The 12569-nt window shown below is 42.9% G+C and overlaps 1 protein-coding gene across 2 annotated transcripts in view; it reads right to left on the reverse strand.

Moving 5' to 3' along the window:
- The window catches only part of LOC111862033 (F-box/LRR-repeat protein 7), a 138250-nt gene that overhangs the window by 22923 nt on the left and 102758 nt on the right, over positions 1-12569 (reverse strand). The gene's annotated exons all lie outside the window — the stretch shown is intronic.

The raw sequence follows: 12569 nt of genomic DNA on the forward strand, positions 1-12569 counted from the left end.
TGTTTATAACAGGAATCTGTTGCTGCAGACAAAAAGATAACTGGTCGAGCAGTGAGCTCTTCATGGGACTGCCGTAAGTCGTGACTCCGGGAGTTAATGATTCTTTTATTTTCAGTACGTAAACGCACCTGCGGCAGTATTCCGTGTTCATCGAAATATACTTCCAAACCAAAGCAGATGTAGAGAGAGGTGGGTGTAAAACACACAGTGATTGTAACAAGGGCGAATTGATATACGTATGAACTTCAGAAGAAGACGACGGGACGGGAACATGTGTAGCTTGCATTTTGTTCATTTGTTTATGGCTTACTTATCAATCGGCCATTCCATGCAACCTCAGGGTTTTGCAGTTAATGATGAAAACAAATGTATCCGTATTTACCGCAGGCCTGCAACCCTAATGACTCGTTGGACACATGTGCAGACGCCTCTCTGGCCAGACGTCCGCTCAGTTCCGTGAGTGTCTGAAGGACGCGTTCAGACATGTCAGGTACCGTGATGTACTCTTCCCTCAGAGTCAGCGTTAGTCCGTTCCGTGACATTTTGTATCGGTGGAGATGATATTTGTTGTCTTTCTGCTACTGGAGCATAACTGGACAGTGTCAGCATAACCTTCTGGCGTTACTTAGTGACTTATATTGTAGTTGGTACTTACACCTTGTTTGTTGAAGGTTTTAAAAATAAGATATTACGAAAATGAAAGATGAAAAATTGAGCTTGTTGAACAGTAGGTTCTAAACTGTATTCCTATACTTACTTACTCATGGAGCTGAGCCCTTCTGGAGGAGCCGCCAATTCCTCAGCTACTCAAGAATTTCTCAGCATTTTATGGAACCCGAAGGTTCATTACCGTGTTCTCAAGAGCCCTCCACTGGTCCCTATCCTGAGCCAGCTCAATCCAATCAATACCATCGGCACAGACAAACAGCTGATGCGTCCGTTTAATTTCAGTCCCACCTGGCTTCCCTGGACCTTCCTAATGACATATTCTAAAGCAAAGTTGAAAAGGAGTGGCGATAAAGCACCTCCTTGTTTTAGACCATTCTGGATAGGAAATTTATCAGACAAATGTGTACCTACACGGACTTTACTATACGTTTCGTTTAAACACATTTTAATCAGCCTAACTAGTTTCATGGGTATCCAAAACTCTATCAGAATATTGTACAATACTTCCCTCCTAACTGAATCATATGAATATGAATAGCTGATGTACTGTCTCATCGTACTCCCAATTTTTCTCTAATATCTGACGAATACAAAAGACCTGATCTGTAGTCGATCTATTACCAAAAGTAGAGCAGTTGCAGATGATTGTAACTGCTCCTCTCTGCATTACTTGGAATATTTTTTTTTCATGGGGTGAAACAGATACGCCTTGGTACTGCGGCCACTGTTTGACCCACTGTACCAGCCCCGGATGACAGATGACGATGAATGTGGAGCAGTCGGTGGAATGCGAATTGGTAACGGAAACCTAAATACTCGGAGTAAACCTGCCCCAGCACCACTTTGTCAAACACAAATCCCATACTTAGAACAATAATGTACGAAAGAAACAATGACATTTCCATAGGCAGGCAAACCAGCGGGGTGATACATTGTGCCACTTGGGTCCAAGTGGATTTTGATGAGTAAAACTTACTGATTCTAGTTCGAGATGAGATCGTTTAACAACACTGAACACACCGCAGTGTTTTGTTCATAATGCTGAAGGATATATTCTAACTTGATTTGATGCTTTCTTTTTGTCTGTTCGGAAGGGTGATGGAATTATGGATCTGCATCAACCCATGTAGCACAAATTTCTATCACTATGAACAGCAAGAAAAGTAACGGACGGTCCGCGTCAGTAACAAGAAATTGCAAGGAGTTCGTCGGAACCCCGATGGAGAGCAATTTAACGTTTTGCATCGCATGTCCCAAATAAAACATAAAATGAAGTCAAGGATGATTAGATGGGCAGGGTATGTAGCACGAATTTGGAGAAGAGGGATGCATGTAGGATACTGGTGGGGAAGCCAGAAGGAAAGAGATCACTACTGAGACCAAGACGTAAGTGGGAGTTTAAGTCCTCGTGGGTGTAAGAATTTTCACTTCTTTACGTCGTCCATACCGTCTCTGCAGTCCACTCAACCTCCTATCCACTGAGTACCGGGGGCTCTTTCCTCGGGGGTAAAGTGGCCGGGGCGTGAAACTAATCACTAACCTGCAGCTAGTGCCGAGGTCAAGAAAATGTGGATTATACATCCACTCACCCATACGCCTTCATGGAGTAGTGCTTCATTAGTTAAGCACAGGAACAAATTTACCTTTGTAACTTAACACTTGAAGTCACTTCGTTAATAAACGTACGAATAAGCATAGATCAGATTCCGAGGAATAATCACGTTTATCTCTAAATTCCAGAACATACTAGCTTGTATTGTCTGTTTGTATGCCCTACCATCTACAGGCATTAACTGTTACCAAATTACAGTCTTCTGGGGCGTGACGCCTTCTGGAAGAGCGACTATACTAACCTGAAGACGGACTCAACAGGTTTCTTCACAACATCGATACTCGTGTACCCAACTGCACGGCAACACAACACAAAAGACCGTAAACTTGATACTATCATAAGAACATCAAAGATGTTGCTGAATGTAAGAGAGCAATAAGATGCACTTATAGGCCTACTTTAATGTAGGACATACTCCCAGATTCCCTAATGCGTTGTTTGCTAACTCCCCCACACCATTTTCCGTAATATTCGTTGCAGGTATGAATCTATAGACTAGTTAGCTGCATTATAAGGTAAAGTTGTCCCTGTGCTTAAATAATTAAGCTCTAGGACATGAAGGAGTATGGGGGAGTGGATGTTATAGATGCACATTTTCTTGACCTCGGCACTAGTTGGAGGTGAGTGGTCAGCGTCAGCTCACGCTGGTTCGTCGCTCGCGGATTTTCTTGTTTTTTCTTCTGCCCTGAAGATGGAGGCGATACGTTCCTCCGAAACGTCGGTTAACACAATTTGTACAAGGCCCCACATTCCAGAAGACTGCTTTCTTCATAGTCACCGCCATGAAAACCTTAAATCTTACAATTTTCTGGTTGTCCCTCTTAGAAAAAATCAGACGAAATACAATATACTGGTTGTAGTCTTTATCATAAGACGTGCGTTAGAAGTGCGTGTGAATTCTGAAACCGGTAACGGACGTTGTTCGGCCATGCTGTAAGCTGTGCCGCTTCCGAAGTGACGTCTGCCTGTGTACTCCAGCATCAGGATGGCTTGCTGGAGCTTCGGAAAGCCGGCCTGTTCTCAATGAGCCTTGAGAGGAAGTGTAACTCGGGAGTCACCAGCTGCTGCCTTGTTCGGGCGCTGATTACAGACCGGCCCAATTACTGACCGCAGTCAGGAATTGCCTAAAGTGGCGGATTTAACAAGCAGCATAGAAATGAGGTAGTAGTTGTTTACTTCGCGTCGAAAATGTATAAACATTTAATTCATTTCGCCCACTTAGCACTAAAGTTCGGTTTGATCTTCGCATTCTTAGTAATGGCTCTCATTTAGGAGTTACTACCAGAACAGAGCGAATCATATCTCTTGTATATGTTTGTTCTTTATACATTCGCATAACTTTACACTTAAAGGTAAGGCTCTACCTGTTAACAGGCCCTGGAGGCCCATAGGGATGTGAGACGTCGAGGCTTCCACATTTTCTAGACAATCGGCTCACAGATGGAGGTGAGGTTATCAGTCTTACGATCCGGCCGCCCTTTACCCCCCCAGGAAGATTTCTGGTATTTATTTCTGTTATTGACTGAGTCGACCTCAGGGCCATAGTGCTTGCGGCTGGAAGGATTGGGTCAACTGAAAATTCCAGTGACCTCATTGGGAATCGAACCCGTGACCTTCCGGCTTGTAGCATACTGTCTCAACTAACTACGCTAATTTCGATTAAATTTTAAGTGAATTCAGATAACTTCACTGGGGAGATTTTATATACATGAAAATCTCAATTTATTTTTTAATTTTAAGTATCCTCCCAGCCTTTTGTAAAGCCCCCTCCAGAAATCAGTTTTTTGTTATTACTCGAGAACAATTCGTCCTAGTCTATTGATGTTCTGGCGTTCGACAGAGCTTAGAAGCAACAGGACCTTTTTCCCTCTACATATCTACCTCATATAGCTTTTTGAGATATTTAATTTCCATTTTTTCTCAATTAGAATGGTAATTTTTATTTCACGCGTTCAATTAAAAACTGAATAGTAAATATCTCAAAAACTATAACAGATAGACAATATTGAGCTCAAGTTGAATTTGGCTGATAACACTTCCTAATTATACTTTTGCAGCACTCCTGGGCAGCGCTGGGTATATCAACCAGTTATTTTCATATTTGTTGTTGTGAATGGGTTGACGCCCAGAAGCTAAACAGTAGAAAACAGTTGACACCGTGACTAATCCACCAAGTTGCTCTACTAATCGATCAGCGCGGTCGATTCGTCAAACAATCATTTAATCGTGATCGGTAATTCAGTACAGTTAATCGGTTAGAACCAGATAACGCCGTTCACTAAGGTTATGGCATCTCTTTCAGACATGCGCAATTCCAGGACAATAAGAATCTGCGAAGCAGCCCACAGCAGAAGGAGAAACACTCTACTTCTACTTTGTAGCCAGAATTACACCAGGCACACAGTGGGCGAATGTTAATATTCCTTCGCGAAGGCAACTTTGCTTATAATAACAATGATCAAATCAAGGAGGAAGAAATGGCCAGGAAATTTTAGCACGCGTGTGGGAGAATGCATGCAGGGTTTTGGTGGGAAATCCATTAGGAGAGAGTCCACTCAGTAAAGCTAGAAGTAGGCGAGAGGATATTATTAAAATAGATGTTAGATAAATGTGTTGGTGTGGTATGGACTGAATTAATGTGGCTGTGGACAGGGACAGTTTGAGGGTTCTTGTAAGCAGGGTAACGAAACTTCGGTTTCCATAAAATTTTGGAAAATTCTTGAGTAACTGAGCGACTGACTGCTTCTCAAGAAGGACCCAGGCCCATGGAGTTACGTAACTTCACTTTCAAGGATAAGATTAACGCACAGGAGAGAACATGTGCGTTCCAATATGGAGAAAACGTATTTTCTGAATTCGTTCTAATTATTGTGTCTTTTTACTGTTTCTGTTATTAATTTACGCTGTTTACACTAATGCCGCACTACACTGTCTACAGTCATAAATTACGACCCTTGCAGTTTCTTTTTAATATTTACGTGTATAATAAAAAAAAGAAAAAGTAAAGCTATACCTGTAACAGGCTGTGAAGGCCCGTAAGGTTGTGAGACGTTGAGGGTCCCACATTATCTAGACCAGTGGTTCTCAACCTTTGTGAGACCGCGGCCCGGTAAATTCTTTTTCAATAAGACGAGGGCCCGGTATTGGGCCGCGGCCCGGCGGTTGAGAACCACTGATCTAGACAATCGGCTCAAAGATGGCGGTAAGGTTACGCACCGTCCGCCCCTTACCCCCCAAGAATATTCCTGGTACTCATTTCTGTTAGAGGCTGAGTCGACCCCAGGGTCATAGTGCGGCCGGAAGGATTAGGTCAATTGAAAAAAATCCAATGACCTCATCGGGACTTGAACCCGCGACCTTCCGTCTTTAGCATAGTGCCTCATCCAACTACGCTACCGCGTGCCCCAATATATATAATATAAAAGGATTTAAATAAAAATTAAAATGGACCGATGAAAATTGCAGTTTAATTCACCTGGCAACTTTCTGTAATTACCAATAATAAATTTTGTCGAAATCCATATGATAGGGCTGCGTTCGGTGATATAACGCCCGGACAGACGGGATTTCCCTTATATGCGTTCACGTCATACAGTTCGTTTAAAATGCTCATGAAAGGAAGATAGTTATTGCAAGAAACATGCAGAAAAGACATTAGGATTATGGAGATGAATAGAGGAAATAAGGAAGAGGAGATATTGTCACCTTCCAGTAGATTATAAAGTTAACAATTTATCTATTTATTTAATTAAGTAAATTTATACTTGAAACATATTTTATCCGATAGGCCCCCTCAAATATCTTGTTAAAATTATATCGAGTCGTTAATTTCTCTTTTTGGTAAAATTTATTTCGAGGATCTCGTTCCACTAACTGTTCACCATTCGTTAATAAACCCGTCACAGACGGCACATAATCTCGATACTAATAGCGTCGTTAAATAACTTACTTACTCATGGAGCTGAGTCCTTCTTAAGGAGACGCCAATTCTGCAGCTACTCCAGAAATCTCCAGCATTTTATGGAACCCGAAGGTTCATTACCATGTTCATAACAGCCCTCTACTGGTCCCTATCCTGAGTCAGATCAATCCAATTCATATCATCCCATCTTATCTCTCTAAGATCCTTTTTAATATTGTCCACCCACCTACTCCTTGGTCTTCCCAGTGTTTTTTCCTTTTGGCTTTCCCACCAATGTCCTATACGCATTCCTCGTCTCCCCCCATTCGTGCTACATACTCTGCCCATCTCATCATCCTTGACTTGATCATTCTAATTATATTTGGCGAAGAGTACAAGTTATGAAGCTCCTCATTGTGCAGTTTTCTCCAACCTCCTGTCATTTCATCTCTCTTGAGTCCAAACATTCTCCTCAACACCCTGTCCTCAAACAACAAACTAAAAAAAATTGTATATCTTTCTTAGTTTTTCTCTTCTCCACTACGTCCAGACCGGCCCTGGGGCCCACCTAAGGGTCTTATACAATGGGTACCGGAGGCTCTTTACCCAGCGGTAAAGCGGCCGGAGCTTGAAGTTGATCATTCACCTCCATCTAGTGCCGATATCAAGAATAGCGGAGCTATACTTCCATTCACCCATCTGTCTTCACCGCATAGTGCTTAATTAATTAAGCATAAGGACAACTTTACCTTCACTTTTGCATATTTCTAAGCACTTCCGCGTTCTTTCGAATTTTGATCTTTAATAAAAGAAAGTCAGATACAAAATTTAACAATGCCTCACGCATTCGAGTTGGTACACAGGGACGGTACGGCACGGTTTCCGCGCCGGGAGCCGTGTGAATACCGCCCAGCTACTGACTACCTGTTTTCACCTCTGGTTCTGCCGCTAACCTTGCCGACTCTCACATACCCTGTTGCCACATCCATACCGCTACTGTATGTACTACACAGCCGGCGGCATTGATCAGACAGTTCTACCACTGTCTCGGGATCTTTCCGTGACCTCTTAAGACGTTTGGCGCCGCCCGGATGAACCATCCCAAGCGAACACAGCCAGCGAAGCAGGATCAGCACCAAACACTTCATCCCCGGTACAGGCGATTTGTGTAATTATGGTATTAACAGCAGGGATAGCTCGGTCAGTAGAGTGACTAGGCTACGGGCTGGACAGCCGAGGAAGCAGTGTTTGATTCCTGGAAGAGGAAGACATTTTTATCTTCTGCGTAACGTACAGACTGGCTTTAGAGCCCGCCCAGTCTCCTATACCACAGGCACGGGCTGGTTTTCTGCGGGTAAAGCGGTAGGGGGCGTGATACTGACCGCTCAGTTTCATTCAGTTCTGAGGTAAAGAATAATGGAGCTGTATTTCATTTCATCATATGTCTTCATATCATGGTTTTTTTAGTAATTAAACCCAGGGATAACTTAACATCTTCATGTTATTCCCCGCATCGGTAGGAACTTTTCTCTTCCGCGTCCAGACTTACTAAGGGGTCCACATAATCTCCTACCCAATGGTATCGGAGTTTGGAATGGATAAAGTAGTGTGACGTCAAGTTCACAACTTCCGTCTAGTGACGAGGTTATGAATATGTGTGCGGCTACACCTCCATTTCCTCGGATATTTTTGCAGCGTTAATCTTAATTGCGCACATGGACAATTTTGCACTTACTTCACGTCACATCGAAGTAAACGTAATTATTTGTAGCATAAATTCTTAAAAGCAATTTAAACACCTATTAGTTTCCTTATGTTCGTCCCTCCAACCGAAAACATCAAAACTCTAGGACTGATTTAGATTAAATTATGCCTGACAGACCTATATTACTTTTGTATAATATTTTTTTTTATTTGGGGAAGGAAAGAGACCACTAGGAAGACCTGAAATTAGGCGGGAGGATCTGGTGGCATTGATTGGATTGATTTTGGCTTAGGATAGGGACCAGTGGAGGGCTCTTGTGAACAGATGATGAAACTTAGGGTTATATACAGTTTTGGGAAATTCTTGACTAACTGAACGACTGGCAGCTTCTCGAGAAAGCCTCAGCTCCATGGAATTAGTTTAGTTAGTTAGCCTGACCCATTTTTACGCCCTAGGCTTAAATTAACTTACTATGCGACTCGTACGTTTTAGCTCCTTTGCCAGATTTTGACGAAAATGTTGGAGAGAATTCGGACGCTGTACGTTTTTCTCTTTTCTCTGCTTGTAATTTAATCTGTATTCTCCAAAGCTGCCTTAGCATCCCATATAAATAATTCATACATCACGTCCTTACAAAGTAAGCGACAAAATTATTGTTTTATGCATATATATGATTTGCCTAATAAATGCGAATAAATGTAGTCTGCAGAAAATTGCAAAATGAGGTGTTTCACAGTTTACTCGTCACCTAGTATTATTACGGGGCACGCGTTAGCGTAGTTGGTTGAGGAATTATACAGCCGGAAGGTTGTGGGCTCGATTGCCGATCAGGTGATTGAGTTTTTCAATTGACTTTTTCCTTCCAACCGCACTATGACCCGGGGTTCAACTCAGCCTCTAACAGAAATGAGTAGCAGGAATCTTCCTGAGGGGTAAAGGGGGGACGGCGTATAAGGCTAAAACCTCACCACCATCTGCCAGCCCATTATCTAGAAAATGTGGGGGCCTCGACGTCTCACAACCCTATGGGCCTCAGTGGCCTGTTACAGGGATAGCTTTACTTTAATATTATTACGGCTGTTGTGTCAAGGAGGATGGGATAATGTAGCATATATGAATAAAATACTAAATACATAATAGTTTTAGTTCGGAAGTATGAACGAAAGAGGACACTTTTGGAGATTTGGTACAGATAAAAGGATAATATTAAACGCAGAAATAATGTGTCAATGAATACGAGTAGATTAGATTTAAACTCCCACTTCCTATGATACAATGGCAGGCTTTTATGGAACATTTCCAAGTATCGTCAGAACATTGAAGCTTTTGAACACACAAGAAACCATTTACTTTTTCCGAAATATCTTTCGCGGTGGAATTGGTTTGCTTTCTGGTCCGGTCACGAGCATCGTTAAATAAGCCCGACATAAAAGAACACTACTTTATCTTCGTATTGCTTGAATTTCAATTTATTTAAAAAACGACTCTGGATGCCTGTTAGAAACCTTATGAACCAGATCCAGCAATGTATGAATTATCGTTGTGTTTATTGTGGTAAGGCAGTCTGACGGCTCCACCAAGCAATTTCATAGTTTGGACTAGTTCTACCCTGGGGCCTCTGTACAAAGAGCAGTTGACTGGGCCGGACAAGAAGTAATAAGCCAGAAAGATGAATCCGGCCATGCAATTCTGACACAACAAAACTGCTGATTACTGTGCTAGACTTACAGACCGAAAGTGGTCAGATACACGAGCTGAAGATAGCGTGGCCTACGTTACATCCCTTCAGGTTAAACGCCTTTTATGTCGAGAACCATCTTCAGAGTCGCCGGTGCGGTCCAGGTTTGATTCCAGCTCATGTGAGATTTGTGACGAACAAACTGGCACAGGGGCTGGTTTCCTCTTGAGTACTTCCGTGCCAATTCTCATTCCACCAACTGCTCCATATCCACTAATCATCCTACCAAAGAAACTATATATAGACTCGCACCGACATCATGGTTAAAAAATATGTTAACGTGGTTCTGTGCGGGGAGGGATTCTAGAGCCTTCCTTGCCTCTTTTAGGATACTACCCCGATACTTAAGGTGGCAGGATAGCGTAGTCGTTATAGCGACTGACTACTGGCTGGACGACCGAGGGGTCAGAGTTCGAGTCCTGGTAGGGTCAAGAATTTTCTCTTCTCCACGTCATCCAGACCGGCTCTGGGGCCCACCCAACCTCCTATCCAGTAGATACTGGGAGCTTTTTCTCCGAGGGGGTAAAGCGGCCGCGGCGTGAAGCTGACAACTCACCTCCAACTAGTGCCGAGGTCAAGAAAATGTGCATCTATACATCCATTCCCTCTATACACCTTCATGGCGTAGTGCTTAATTAGTTAAGCACAGGTACAACTTTACCTCTTTTACCGTTTATCCCGATGCTTGTGTAGAGGCTGAGGAAAAACACGAAGATAATCACTACGGACAGCTGATCGCCTAGCTGAGATTAAGAAGTATCTTCGGGATAAAAATGTAGATCGTCACCGTTGAGTGACGTAAGCTGGAACAGAATAGAATTAAGAATTCTTCTACAGTGAAGACAGCTGCAGCAGTATCCTCCATACACTGGTATCCAACTATTATTTAGCCGTTATTTAAGGGTGGGAATACACGAGCGCGCCGCTGCTGTAAACTACAAAACAGAGTAGGCACACACTCGCGCGTGCGCAAAATGGGGACTGGAAACGGAACTGGAGTCCTGCCGCTCGCACTAGACAGTGTCCTCCTTCGGCCGCCATGTTTACATTATGGGCTGTTGAGGTCCGTCTAGTTTTCTTGTTCCCCGAAGGACAAATTAGGTGATTCTTCTAATAAACATTTAAAACGATTTTTAGCAATCTTGACAACTTGACGAGTTGGGAGGTGCTCGGTTCGAATCTCGGCCGAAAAACCGGCCATGCGGACTGAGGTTTTCATGATTTTACTCACTTTCTAGAGGCAAATACCGAGATAATTCTGCGATTAGGCCACATCCAGCTCGTTCATTATTCTTCCCAAATAATCCATCACGTAATCATTCGACCCTATATGGTCTGGCTTCCGATAGCGTCGTAAATTCCCCGCTCAAAAAGTTTTTTGTTATATTGGATTTTAGGTTCTCACAACGGTAACTACGAAGAGTATTACCTCCTGACATGTGACACCGAGTAGTCCGATGGATTTCCTACGTTTCAAATGAACTTACTGCCTCCATCTTCAGGGTTGAAGATATGCTAAGCAAGCATCGTATTTGCTGTTTCAGGGTTTGACATATGCTGATGAAGCAAAGAACAAGAAGGAAAGGGGAAGCTCATTACTTCTTTAACACATCTTCGAGCTTGCAGATGGAAAAAAAAAAAAAAATCCGTGGCCTGTAGTCCGCAAGCAAATTATACGGACCGAGTAACCGCCGCTTGTCGGTGAAGTTAGTCCCAACTTTGCAGATAGAGGGTGTCGCCTGGTTAGCGCAACGGATCCCTACCGCCGTTAATTTCAGTTTTCTAGACCGGAGCCGCTATTTCCTTGGAACGGCTCCTCAGTTATACTCACAAGGATAAGTGGATCCCGTCCCAGACCCACTACGTACTTCTCAGAAAATCTGGTAGCACCGGGAATTGAACCAGGGACCTCTGGATCTGTAGGCACGAACTCTGACCACTAGATCACAGAGGCGGTCACTTACAGATGGAAGCAGTTTGTATATTCGAGAGTATGTACCGAACGGCACGAGGTCATATCGCACAATTTTGGTTATTTACAAACATTAATAAACCTCTGCACCTTTCTGCTGTTCCTGGGCTTGTCTGCTTTATAATTTGTGAAATTTATTCATTTAAGGAAATTTAGTCTTAATAAGAACGGACGCTGATGGGGTTTTGATAGAGGCTTGTTTGGAATTTAGTCTCCATTCGATTTAATGTCTAAGAGATTAATCTAATGGTAGGAACATAGATTCAGAAATTCGAGACGTATTTGAGCATAAAGGCAAATACAAACATATTTTCACAGCCCTTCATACGTTGGTCTTTCACACTCTGCAATCAGGCACAGAGATATTGATTATGTAATGCTAGTTCTGCCATAATTTCGCTTTCGTTGTGATATGATGAAGCAGATTAGTTATGGTTTATAGATCTGATCACGTTTATTACAGTAACCCAGTTCTGGAAAGCTATTTATGTTTAGATTATAGGTTTATACAGAAACTTGGAGGATGTTCAGCTTCGTTATGCTTGCTCCGGCAACACCTGAAAATGTTGCTGCTGAAAAGTTCACAGGGTCATCATACTCTCCTTGCCGACTCGTCTCCTCCTGGCGGGAAATAAGTGAATCACATCTGTTCTTCATATGCTCAGCTGTTTAATGGCACTGCGCCCCACACTGCTTGGACCTCGGCTGACAGCGAAGAAAGAAAGATCACGCGTAATGAAGGCTTATTATAGAACAACCTACAGCCTAAATTTGGGTGTACACATCCTCTACAAGAACAATATCTTTGAAAGTTTTACTTCTAAAGACTTGATCACTAGAACGCCATTTCGTGTGCTGTCAGTGTAGCTGGAGTACGTTATAAAATGGAAGTCTCCGAACTTACACTCGAATATTGGCCGCGTCATAGCTCAAGCGGTTACTCGCTGGCTTCCCACCGTGGCGGCCCGGGTT

This window comes from Cryptotermes secundus, unplaced genomic scaffold (assembly GCF_002891405.2).
Source record: "Cryptotermes secundus unplaced genomic scaffold, Csec_1.0 scaffold181, whole genome shotgun sequence".
Lineage (NCBI taxonomy): Eukaryota > Metazoa > Arthropoda > Insecta > Blattodea > Kalotermitidae > Cryptotermes > Cryptotermes secundus.